The following is a 12,950-nucleotide window of genomic DNA, read 5'->3' on the forward strand; positions in this document are numbered from 1 at the left end:
CATGCTCTCTGAAATTACACGCTGAGGAATAATTTCAAATCGCTACAAAAAGAATCATAGATTCCAAGCCTAAAAATATGCTGAATGATTATAATTATTTATAGGTGTGTGTGTGTGCGTGTGCATGCGTGTGTGTGTATGTTTATTTCTCCCCAAACTGTAAACTTTTTTAAAAATACAGATAATGTGTCTTTCATCTATATAGTCCCCATTTAGTCCCAGTACTGGACACGTATTGGGTGTTCAGTGAACGTTGAATGAATAAATGAAGAAGAAATACCTCTATGATAAGTCAGGGAACAGGTAAAACATAAATGAGGCTGTGGATCTATGGAGAAACTGGACAGTCCTCTTGTACTTTTCCATTTAGTTTTCATGGAGACTTTATTGGTATAAAAAAATGTAAACTGTTTCCTCAGATTCTGCAGAAAGGTGCTGAGCAAAGATATTTTTCTAAGAGCTTTATTTATGCCTTTTGTCAAATCTTTAAAAACAGTTCTGAAGTGTCTGAGTTTACTTTTTTTTTTATTCAAACAATTAGCATGTTGGTTTTGACCTTGTAATACCTAGAGATGGACACTCTGAACATAAATAAGCAAAACCGTGATGTGGGAGAATCAGTTAGAATCTGCACTGGGTGTAGAGCATTTTAGGTAGTTCCTTGGGCAGTGAAACGACTGCTATTCACTTTTTTACAACCCTTACCTTTGTTCTCTTTCATGTGGCAGGACCAAGATCTGGCTAATGGAGCACTTTATTTCAGTGTTTCACTGAACGGATTTAATTGATTCCAATTACATAAGTCATATTTAACCCGAGCCATAGATGCGCCTTTTCACATCATCAACTCCTGCTGAATTTGTCTTCCTTTGTGATGAGGCTCATACATTTGCTCCATTCTGCTGGGTGAGCAAACAGTTAAGCATCTTGCAGTTTGCTTTGCCACCCAGGGTTAGAAAGAAAACAAGTCATTTATCCTCAAAAGCCCCCATGAGGCCTGAAAGAGGGTGTGCTACTTTTAAATAGATTTCTGTAGCAAAGTGCGCAGTCATTTTCAAGCTCGTGATGTATTTTGAGAGTTACTCATTTCCTATCTGTCAGCCCTACCTTTCAGTTTAATCTTTCCTTCTGGTGCCCAACAGTTAAGGCCAAGTTGACTCACTGCTGCCCCCAAGTGGCATTTCAGAACATGGGCCCAGAAAGGAAAAAGCAAACAAAGAACATAAAAATGAAACACATTATCAGAATTCATGGTGTATCTTGAATTAGTTGTCCTGTTCCTATTTAAAGAGAATATCTTATGCAATGAAATAAACTGCAAACATCTTTGCAGAAGCTTCTCTCTGCAAAGCCCTGGGCTCTGTGTAGTGGATACAAAGAAACAGAAGACAATTCAAGCTTTTAAAAGCTTTTAAACAAATTAAAGAGACAAGAATGGATAAAAAGATCAATGAAAATGACTAATAGATGTCACCAGATCTATTACACAAACTTAAAAACAATGCAGAACAATCTAACCAGTGTAGCTGATTTTTAAAAATATACAATGCCATTTTCCTACGCATTGTGCTAAGTATTTTGCATTCATTATCTCTTTGAATCCACACAGTAACCCTGTGATGATGGTAATAGTGTACCTTTTAATTTTTTTTTTCCTGAATTAAACGGAGGCTCATAGCAAGGTCACCCAGTGATGACATGGCAGAGCTGAGACAATAATAGGTTTGGCTGGACCAAAAGCCTTTGCTCTTTCCTGAGATGCTGTGAGGGTCTCAGATGCTAGAGGAGGGTGGCGTCACTCAAGCAGAGGTGGCCCCATGGGGTTTCCCATGGGCATGGAATTTCCTCGGCTCTTTAAGCTCCCGTAAAACTTGGAAAGCTTTGAAAAAATGAAGTAAATCAGGGAGGCACCAGCTTTTAAAATGAAGCAGCAGCACTGTGTGGTTGTTCAAAGGAACAAGACGTTTTTAATCAAGCAGACCTATGAGCCTCGGTTTGAATCCCAGCTCAGACTCTTAATTTGTGACTTGGGCAAACTTCATCAGCCCAGCTTCCTTTCCTGTCCCATAAGGATACAGTAATCCCTATCCCTGGGATTTCCAAGTTGTCCAGTGGTTAAGACTATGTTTCCAATGCAGGGGGCATGGGTTCAATCCCTGGTCAGGGAAATAAGTTGGTGAGGCAAAGAAAATAAATTTTAAAAGAATAAAATAATCCTTATGTTTCAAACATGTGTGATGTGAGTTTGATTCATTGGCAGCATCTCCTAATTTAAGTTCCCTTCTTCTTGCTCAGAGAAAACAAGTCTTGGAACCAATGGCTCAAGGCCACGAGGGCCAAAGATGTGAATTCGGAATATGTTCTCTTTCTAGGGATTTTTTTTTTTTTTTTTGGCCCGATCCTCGCAGCATGCAGGATCCTACTTCTCCAACCAGGGATTGAATCCATGCCTCTTACAGTGAAAGCGCAGAGTCTTAACCACTGGATCACCAGGGAAGTCTCTCTAGGGGAATTTTTATAACACATTCAGGCTACTGGAGATATCACAGTTTTATAGATTATGCTTTTACAAGTTTATACTTTCAAACCACAGCCTAGAATGTATTGATTTCTTTCCATAAATGTCTCTGGTCTAATTCCTACAAACTCCTGGGGATGTAGCTGAGAAAAACACACACGATAACTATAAAAGATGGAAAGAAAAATCATGAAGGTCTTTCTAAATCAGATTCACACCTTTTATTTATGAGTCTCTCTAAGCCATTCATTACCATATGTAAAATTAGATCATATCCAGGGAAATTCAGATTATTACATCACTCTGCAGAGCTCAAATATTTTGCTAAGATGTTACAGACATAACACAGTGTGGCGGGCCCCTGGGTGTTGTTCTGCAACGCGGTGAAGTCCTTCTCTTGGAAAGTATATTGTCAGTGCTCGACAACTTTAGCACTTTCAAAATTGCTTTTGCTAGCTGTGTGATCTCCCTGCTGACTTGAAATAGTTAATGTGCTTTTTTAAGTACCCAATTTGGGCTTGAGCTCTGACTCAGGCTGTGCCTGCGTGCGGAGCTGAAAATGATCTTAGCTGTTTGGTCATTTGCTCTTGACTTCATGGGGCTCTTTCTGCCTGAGTGAAACTTCCCTTTTGCTGAAAACTACAGTAAACCAATAGGCCCCACATCATTTCAGTGAGATTTGCTTGAATTTAGAGTTCCTCTTTTAAAATAATTTTTTAATTTGAAAATAATCCAATCAACAGTTTTACACAACCTAGCAGAGAGAGTCAGTGTTTATGTCTGTTTACTAGGGGCGTTCAGTTCATAGGATTCCTGCTTTTTTATTGGTGAATAATTTGTTTAGCTTATATGAACTTTCTAGACGAGAAGGAGGAGGGGGGTGGAGGAATTCTCTGACTTTGTACTTTGATTCCAAAGGAAGGTGGAATTTTGGTCCCTATTGCATTTGAATTCCTTGCATAATCTGGGAAATTCCCATAGGAGATTCCTAATCCACTCACTTTATTCTTCCAGTTTTTAATCTCCCTTCAGGGCTCATTTCTCTTCCTCACCATGATTCCATGGCCCATTATTAGAACTCTCTCGCATACATTACCAAATCCTCCTGCTTCCTTTTCCCTTCAACCTACTTACCTGGCCAAATCCATCCACCACTATATGGATTCAACCCACTTCTCTGCCTATTTCACTCTTGTGTCCAAGGAACTGAATACAGATGGAGAAAAACACAACCAAGCTGGCTGTGTGGCTGTGAATTTATGAACCCAAACTTCCAGGAGTTCTCAGCATTGTCCACTATTTCCTGGATTCCCTCAGCTACTCTCCCAGAGGGCTATTCACACCTCTTATCTAGCAAATCTTTTCCTTCTCACTCTCAGCTGATTTTTTCCTGATGATAGAAATGATCAGGAAAGAACTTTCGGTCTTTGCTGGTGGTCCAACTGTTAATAGTCCGCCTGCCAATGCAGGACACAAAGATTTGATCCCTGGTTCAGGAAGAGCCCAGGTGCCACAACTATTCTTTTGAGCCTGAGCTCTAGAGTCTGTGCTCTACAACCAGAGAAAGCCCTCATGCATCAACAAAGACCAAATGCAGCCAAAAATAAATAAAATTTTTTTAAAAACAAAAAAAATCTTTCATTTCTTCCTGTCTTCAACTTTACTCACTATGTACATCTCTGCCCATAATCCTCTCTTCCCTCTCATGAGATGGATAAACTGCTGGTAGCTTTGTCTGAGGTCAGCCCCTCCACTCTGCATTGACTCCCAGCTCCTTTCTCCTCCTCAAGGATGATGCCCTACAAATAAATTAAAGTTTCCTTTTTCATCTCTTTGTCAAGCTACTGTTTTGTTTCTTTGTTTCTTTTATAGTGAAATTCCCTAGAAGGTTTGTCTCTGCTTGCTCTTGATATTTTTCTTCCCAGCTGCTGCTGCTAAGTCGTTTCAGTTGTGTCTGACTCTGTGCGACCCCATAGACGGTAGCCCACCAGGTTCCCCTGTCCCTGAGATTCTCCAGGCAAGAACACTGGAGTGGGTTGCCATTTCCTTCTCCGATGAATGAAAGTGAAAAGTCAAAGTGAAGTCACTCAGGCATGTCCGACTCTTAGTTGACCCCATGGACTGTAGCCCACCAGGCTCCTCTGTCCATGGGATTGTCCAGGCAAGAGTACTGGAGTGGGGTGCCATTACCTTCTCCAATTTTTCTTCCCATGTTCCCTTAAATACATTCTGACCATCTTCAACCCCATCTCACAAACAAATAATTCTCATCTGGGTCTCAAGGACTCCTGAGGCATGGAGCCAATACTGAGTTCTTGGCCCTGACCTTCCTTGGCTTTGGCACAATGCATAAACAAGGAGACTCCCCAGATCTCATGCATGAATGACTTGGCAAGCACTGGGAATGCATCCTTTCGCTCTATCAATACAAAGCTCCTCTACTGAGATGTTCTGTAGCATTCCATCTACAGTCATTATTTGGATCTATAGCCTCCTTCGATGGCTTTGAAGATGGTCTTTGTCTATCAACCATATATCAAACTCTCATTTAGAGATCTTAAGCTTACCAGTTCAAGATTTGGGTTTAAGAGTATTCTAATGAGGGACTTCCCTGGTGACCCAGTGGTTTAGACTCCACGCTGCCATTGCAAGAGGCAGGTGTTTGATCCCTGGTCAGGAAACTAAGATCTCACATGCTGTGGAGTAGTGCCAAAAAAAAAAAAAAAAGAGTATTTTACTCACTGAGTATTACTTACTAACCTTATTAGTGTCAAAAGTTCAGAAATAGCCAAAGCAAAACCAGTGAATCAGGACAGTAGTAGCTAGTTGGAAGGTTATTGTGCAGACACCAAAACCCAGTTTGCAAACCAGGAGCATTTAAACCCAAACATGAAACATTATAAAGTAGCTTATATAAAGGAAAGGCAGTGACACAGTGATTGGTTATAGTATTAGTTTCCTTTAAAGATAAGGAACTGATTAGTGCTTATCTCCTATAGATTTGAGGAAACAGTTTAAGCTTTGCTTATGATTTCCAGAGGCAGAAGCAAGAAGCAACCAGGTCAAATTAGTCTTGCAAAAGAAACAGCATCAAGGTTTGCTTGTATGATGAAGCTGGTTTTGTCTGCTCAGGGGATTTTCAAAGCTAATCTCCTTTTTTTTTTTTTTTTTAACATTAGTAATCAAATTTCATGTAATTGCCCATTTTGTTGTAGGAAACACCTAAAGTTTTGCTCGCTCTAGAGAACCTGACTATTCTGTTATACATATTTTTATCTCTTTTTTTTTGAATTTTATAAATGTTAATTTTCTATCACAATGTTGTTTATTAACTGGACTCCAATATAAAATTTTTAAAAGAAATGTTAGTTTTAAGAAACTGTTTTGTGTATTGCTATCTTCATTGCTATTGTGATTTTCTTTATTAATTAAAAATGATCATTTTAAAGAAGGAAATTGAAGTATCAAGATCCCTAGCATCTCTAGACTGATGACTATTCAGTAAATAGTCATCAGTAAAATGGAAAATCAGTAAAAATAAATCATTTGTGAACAGCTCCCGAATACAGAAATATCCAATTCAGTTGGCAAGAAGTACCTGCCCCTTGGTTTGCCAATATCTCCCTCAGCATTTCCCTCAGAAAGCTGAGAAGAGGATCTCACTGCCCAGGCCTCCTTTTTTTTCCCCTTCTCCAGATTCAGGTTCAGGAAAGAGATGGGTTCTCGTGATTTGAGTCACTCCATCATTTCTAATCACAGAATGCCAGCTCAGAACATGGCCAGAATGCAGAACAGTTGACCTGTTTTGACTCTATGAGTCACTAAGAGAAAAATCCAAGTGAAAACAAGGGAAACAATTATCTCTGAAGGAGTTCCCTGTGGAAAGCTATATGTAGGTAATGCAACCCTCACCTTACTCTAGAAGTGTGTGCCTAGGGTCACATATAAATTGATTTCCTGGAATTCAAAGACTTTCCCCCCCAAATGTCCTGTTATTTATGGTCCTAGGTGAGGGAATAGCCATTTATTTCACCCATAACAACATCGGTTGAGTTGATTGGTTGCACTGACCTCAGAGCACAAAGGCTGAAGTTGAAAAGAGAAAGAGAGAGAAAGGAGGAGGAGAGAGTGGTGAGGAGAAGAAGGAATTTCATATTTTCCTGGGTCCAAGACCAGCCTAAATTAAAAAAAAAAAAAAAAACACGTGGCACTTGGCGATGGTTTTCCCCACCTCCTTTTCTGAACCCTTCTCCGTGCTGTCCTGAGCACTTCATTGTTGCTCTCTTTCTTCCAAAGGGATTCTGTTGCTGCTCAGTCACTCAGTCATGTCTGACTCTTTGCAACCCCATAGATTGTAGCCAGACAGGCTCCTCTGTCCATGGGATTTCCCATTCAAGAATATTTGGAGTGGGTTGCCATTTCCTTCTCTAGGGGATGTTCCTAATCCAGAGATCAAACCTGTGTCTCCTGCATTGTAGGCAGGATTCTTTACCACTGAGCCACCAGGGAAGCCCCCCAAAAGGGACTCAGGCTCCAAAATTATTTCCTACACCCTCCCCTCCCATACTTATCCAAATGATCATTCCCTGAACACATTTGGTCTCCATTAAGGCATCAGGAGCCTTGCAAATTGATTCAACTAATTAACTTTACAGTAATAGCTCTTTCAACATCCCAGAAATAGCCCCATTTTTTTCTAAATGCATTTCTAAATGTGTGGAACATCAGATTTTCTCCAAGCAAAATGAGAAAAGAAGTCTTGGAGGTCTGTATTGCATGTGCTATTTCTGTCTGTTTTAGTCCCATTCTCTCCTTTCCTTCTGAAATATGTAAACATTTGGTCATCATCACAACTCAGCAGCAGTCAAGTGGGGATAAGAGGTGGGAGGGGCCCATAGCAGCATCTTCTCTGAGGGAATGAGTTCCAAGTTAGGTTCTGCTTTGATCAACCCCTCCAACTCTGAATGTCTCCCTGTATTGACATAACTTTCTAACCTAAGATGCTAAATGTTTAGGTTTCTCCTCAAATCCTTTCTACATCTTCGTTAGATAACGACAGTCAGAGGGAGTGAAGGGAACACAGGGAAAAACAAGCTCCCTTAATGATTAATTGGAACAGTCCATATTTAATCGAAGCCCTCAACTCAGACTTTATAATTTAAGCTCCACTAATAGTCTCCTTGATTTGTCAGCCACTTCTCCAGGCTGTCTGTGAACTAAGAGCCTAGATTATCTTTGGAATTAAGCAGGCAGCCTTAGCCTCCAGTCTTCAATTTGGTGTGAGTCACTCAGTGGCTAAATCAAACAATGTGTCAGGAAGCAAATTGGCTTCCCTGGACCTCAGTCACTGATAATAAACCAGACAATTCTTCTTTAACACCTTTGGGCTAATTCCCCAGTTCCTTGACATGCTGATTTCCATAAATACATTTGAGGTCTCAAGTACACAAGTCATTTTTGGTATTACTATAGAAGAAGGTGCTTGACATCCAATACACTTTTGGGAAATAAACACGGAACCAAAAAGTAATAATTTAGATGACCTTCCTCACATTACATGTTTTTGGCAACTATGCTACCACCTGTTGGCTAGGAGAACACATCTTCCTTATCTGTGATCTTCAGCGGAGTGGGAATGTGAAATTTATGTTAAGAAGACAGTTTATCTTAAAGATCTGCCTTAAACTCTTTGTGAATAAGGTTACTCAGCTTTAAGAAGTTGTATTTGCTTAAATATTATGGAAAGGCAAGTCATCAAATTCTGATAGACTCCTTAGAGAAATGTAAATAGCATTTACTTATTGAGACAGTTCAAATCAAATTCAGATGGAAAGAATGTACTTATAGTTCTGAAACAGGATTTTAGTACAGAATCCTAATGCTCATAAAATATAAATCCTATACGATCTGAAGTAGCAGGAATGATTTGAAATTAAGTCACTTTTCATAATTCAATATCATGCTCATCCATATAAATAAGGATGTTTGAATTTTCATGACTTCATCAATTTGACTTTAACATCGTCATCTTAATTCTATGTGGGGATTAACTGAAAAACAGAAAAACTCTAGGCTGAATGCTATCCTATAAAATAACTAAAATATCAATTTATGGTACCTGAGGGGTGGGGAGGAAGAAAATTAAACATTTGTTTCTAATATGGTGGCTTGCATAATGGAAACACTTTGAATGATTACTTACCATGGTGATAAAAATAATTAAATCAGCTATCACACCATTTTCAACTATGCAAAAGTTATTAACATTTAAATAGAAGAATTTAAGTTGTTCCTAAGGAGAAACGTCAGTGGCATCCCACTCCAGTACTCTTGCCTGGAAAATCCCATGGACCGAGGAGCCTGGTAGGCTGCAGTCCATGGGGTCGCTAAGAGGCGGACACAACTGAGCGACTTCACTTTGACTTCTCACTTTCATGCATTGGAGAAGGAAATGGCAACCCACTCCAGTGTTCTTGCCTGGAGAATCCCAGGGACAAGGGAGCCTGGTGGGCTGCCGTCTCTGGGGTTGCACAGAGTCGGACACGACTGAAGTGACTTCGCATAGCATAGCGTAAGGAGAAACGTCAGGAAGAAAGTAGCGTCTGGGATTTGGCTTGGAAATTAAACACTGGGCAGTACCTCGTGAAATGAGTGGAGGTCACAGAACACACAAACTAAACAAACCAGAGGCTTCGTATGGACGCGTTTATTCAAAATGTCTCACCTTGGAAGATTTTTCTCCTGCCTTTGATGTTCTCCTTCCTGGCAGAACAATGAAAATCCTACTGTGAGAACGTACACACTCACCGAACAGCAAAGTTTTCACTCTAGAAATGTATGGAAATCACTGTGGGGGAGAGCTGAAGGAATGTTGCCTATGACCTTCTTTTTACAGATTTGTTCTTCCTGAAAACAAGGTTCGTGATAAATCACCAGTTGTTCAAGAGTTTTCTAGAATGAAATTTTGAGATGATTCTCTCTTATCATTCTCCAACCTGAAACTTTTATTAATTTTCACCTCATGATACCAATTGCATCTCAATGGCTATGAAGAGTTAGCTGCATATTATAAATCTGCCTTTTATGAACTCCAAAAAGCCATGAAATCATCAGCTTCCCCACAATTTCACATTTCAATCAAATCAATTGTGTGGAAAATCAACCAGTCTGGCAACATTGCTAAAGGGTATGGTCCAAGTTCCATGTGCTTTTTCTTTTTTAATAAACTTTCTATTTCAGAATAGTTTTAGATTTATAGAAAAACTGTGAAGATGGTACAGAGTTCCCCTATACCTACCACACTCAGCTTTGCCTATTATTAACATCTTACATCACTACAGTATATTTACCAGAGTTAAGGAACCAATACTGGTGCATTTGTGCTGTATTGTTGCGTCACTAAGTCGTGTCTGACTCTTTGTGATCCCATGGACTGCAGCATGCCAGGCTGCCCTGTCCTGCACTCTCTCCCAGAGTTTGCTCAAACTCATGCCCATTGAGTTGGTGGTGCTGTCTAACCATCTGTCATCCCCTTCTCCTCCTGCCTTCAATCTCTCCCAGAATCAGGGTCTTTTCCAGTGAGTCAGTTCTTCGCATCAGGTGGCCAAAGTATTGGAGCTTCAGCTTCAGCATCAATGCTTCCAATGAATATTCAGAGTTGATTTCCTTTAGGATTGACTGGTTTGATCTCTTTGTGGTCCAAGGGATTCCCAAGAGTCTTCTCCAGCACCACAGTTCAAAAGGATCCTCTCACATCCACATATGACTACCGGAAAAACCACAGCTTTGACTATGCAGACTTTTGTTGGCAAAGTGATGTCTCTGTTCTTTAATACGCTGTCTAGTTTGCCACGGGTTTCTTTCCAAGGAGCAAGCGTCTTTTAATTTCATCGCTGTAGTCACCGTCCTCAGTAATTTTGGAGCCCAAGGAAATAAAATCTGTCCCTGTTTCCACTTTATCCTTTTCTATTTGCCCTGAAATGATGTGACTGGATGCCATTACTGTCTACCTAACGTCCTTCTCTGTTCTAGGATTCCATCCAGGACAAAACATTACATTTAGTTCTCTGTCTCCTTAGACTCCTCTGGACTGTGATGGGTTTTTTAGACTTCCCTGGTATCTCAGTTGGTAAAGAATTTGACTGCAATGTGGGAGACCCTGGTTCGATTCCTGGGTGAGGAAAATCTGCTGGAGAAGGGATAGGCTACCCACTCCAGGATTCTGGCCTGGAGAATTCCATGGACTATATAGTCCATGGGGGTCACAAAGAATCAGACACAGCTGAGCGACTTTCATTTTCTTTCACTTTAATTTTTAATGACATTAGCAATTTTGAGGAATGTGTTATGGCTGGGTGTTTGTAGACTGTCCTTCAATCTGAGTTTGTCTGATGTTATTTTTGTGGTTAAATGAGTTATGTATGGGTTTTCTGGGGGAAGATTTTGGAGATAAAGTGCCCTTCTGTCAACATGACTTATGCTTGATGTTTACCTTGACCACGTGCCTGAATTTGTCAGGTTTCTCCACTATAAAGATGCCCTTTCCCCCTCTTACCATTAATAAGGAAGTCACTGTATGCCGTTCACATATATGGGATAGAGAGTCATCTCCCACTTCCTTCAGAATTAAACTTTCTCACATTAAAAAAGTTCTATTTAAGAGAGCATCCAAAAAAATAAAATACCTGAAATTATAAAACTCTGAGAATAAAGATAAGAGAAAATCCTCATGACACTAAATATGGCAGTGATTCTTTAATGTAATAACATCAAAAGCTTAGGCAACAACAGAAAAAGTGATAAATTGGACATCGTCAAAATTTAAAAATTTGTGAATCAAAGGATACTATTGAGAGAGTGAAAGACAACCAATAGAATGTGAGAAGATATTTGCAAATCGTATATTTGATGACGGATTAATATTCACTGTATATGAAGAAGTCCAACAACTCAACAACGACAAAAACCAAACAGCCCAATTCAAAGATGTGCAAAGGACCTGAATAGACATTCTTCCAAAAAAGATGTCCAGTACGTACATAAAAAGATGCTCAACATCACTCATCACTAGGAAAATGCAAGTGCAAATTAAAACCACAATGACATACCACTTCACTATTAGTGTAATATATATATAGATATCGATATAGAATACTAGGAGAAATTGGAACCCTTGTGTATTGCTGGTGAAAGTGTAAAAGTGGTACAGCCCCTGTGGAAAACAATCCAACAGTTTGGAAAAGAGTCAAATGTAGGGACTTCCCTTGGTGGTCCAGTGATTAAGAATCTGCCTTGCAATGCAGGGGATGCAGGTTCAATCCCTGGTCGGGGAACCAAGATTCCACATGCCACCAAGCAATTAATCCTGTGCGCCTCAATGACAGAAACCCCCGTGCTCCAGAGCCCATGCAACACAACTGTGGAGTCTCTGAGCCACAGGAAAGATCCCACATGATACACCTAAGATCCAATGCGCCAAATAAGTAAATGAAATATTTTTTTAAGTTAAAAAAAAAAGTAAAATGTATAATTAACATATGATCCCACAATCTTACTCCTAGTTATATATACAACAGAATTGAAAGCAGGACTCAAGTGGATATCATACACCAATATTCATAGCAGCATCCTTTATAATAGCCAAAGTTAGAAACGCCTCAAATAACCATCAACTGATGAACAGATAAACAAAATGTGGTATACACACACAATGGAATATTATTTTAAGGGAAAAAAAGTCTGGTACATGCCACAACTGAGATGAACCTTGGAAATATTGTGCTAAGTGAAACAAAGGTCATATATTGTATGAGTCCACTTGCATGAGGTACCTAGAATTGACAAATTCATAGAGACAGAAAGCAGAATAGAGGTTACCAGGGGCTGGGAGAGAGGAATTATTGTTTAATGGGTATAGACTTACTAGCAGGATAATGAAAAAATTCTGGAAATGAATAGTGATGACGGTTGTAACAACATTGTGAATGTACTTAACACCACTGAGCTGTACACTTCAGTTCAATTCAGCTGCTCAGTTGTCTCTGACTCTTTGCAGCCCCGTGGACTGCAGCACACCAGGCTTCTCTGTCCATCTCTTTTCCAGTGAGTCAGTTCTTCCTATCAGGTGGCCAAAGTATTGGAGCTTCAGCTTCAGCATCAGTCCTTTAAAATGAATATTCAGGGCTGATTTACTTTAGGATTGACTTGCTTGATCTCCTTGCAGTCCAAGGGACTCTCAAGAGTCTTCTCCAACACCACACTTCAGAAGCATCAGTTCTTCAACGCTCAGCTTTCTTTATGGCCTAACTCTCACATGCATACATGACTACTGGAAAAACCATAGCTTCAACAAGGCGGAACTTTGTCAGCAAAGTAACGTCTCTGCTTTTTAATATGCTGTCTAGGTTGGTCATAGCTTTTCTTCCAAGGAGTA

Source organism: Bos indicus x Bos taurus, chromosome 13 (genome assembly GCF_003369695.1).
Source record: "Bos indicus x Bos taurus breed Angus x Brahman F1 hybrid chromosome 13, Bos_hybrid_MaternalHap_v2.0, whole genome shotgun sequence".
NCBI lineage: Eukaryota > Metazoa > Chordata > Mammalia > Artiodactyla > Bovidae > Bos > Bos indicus x Bos taurus.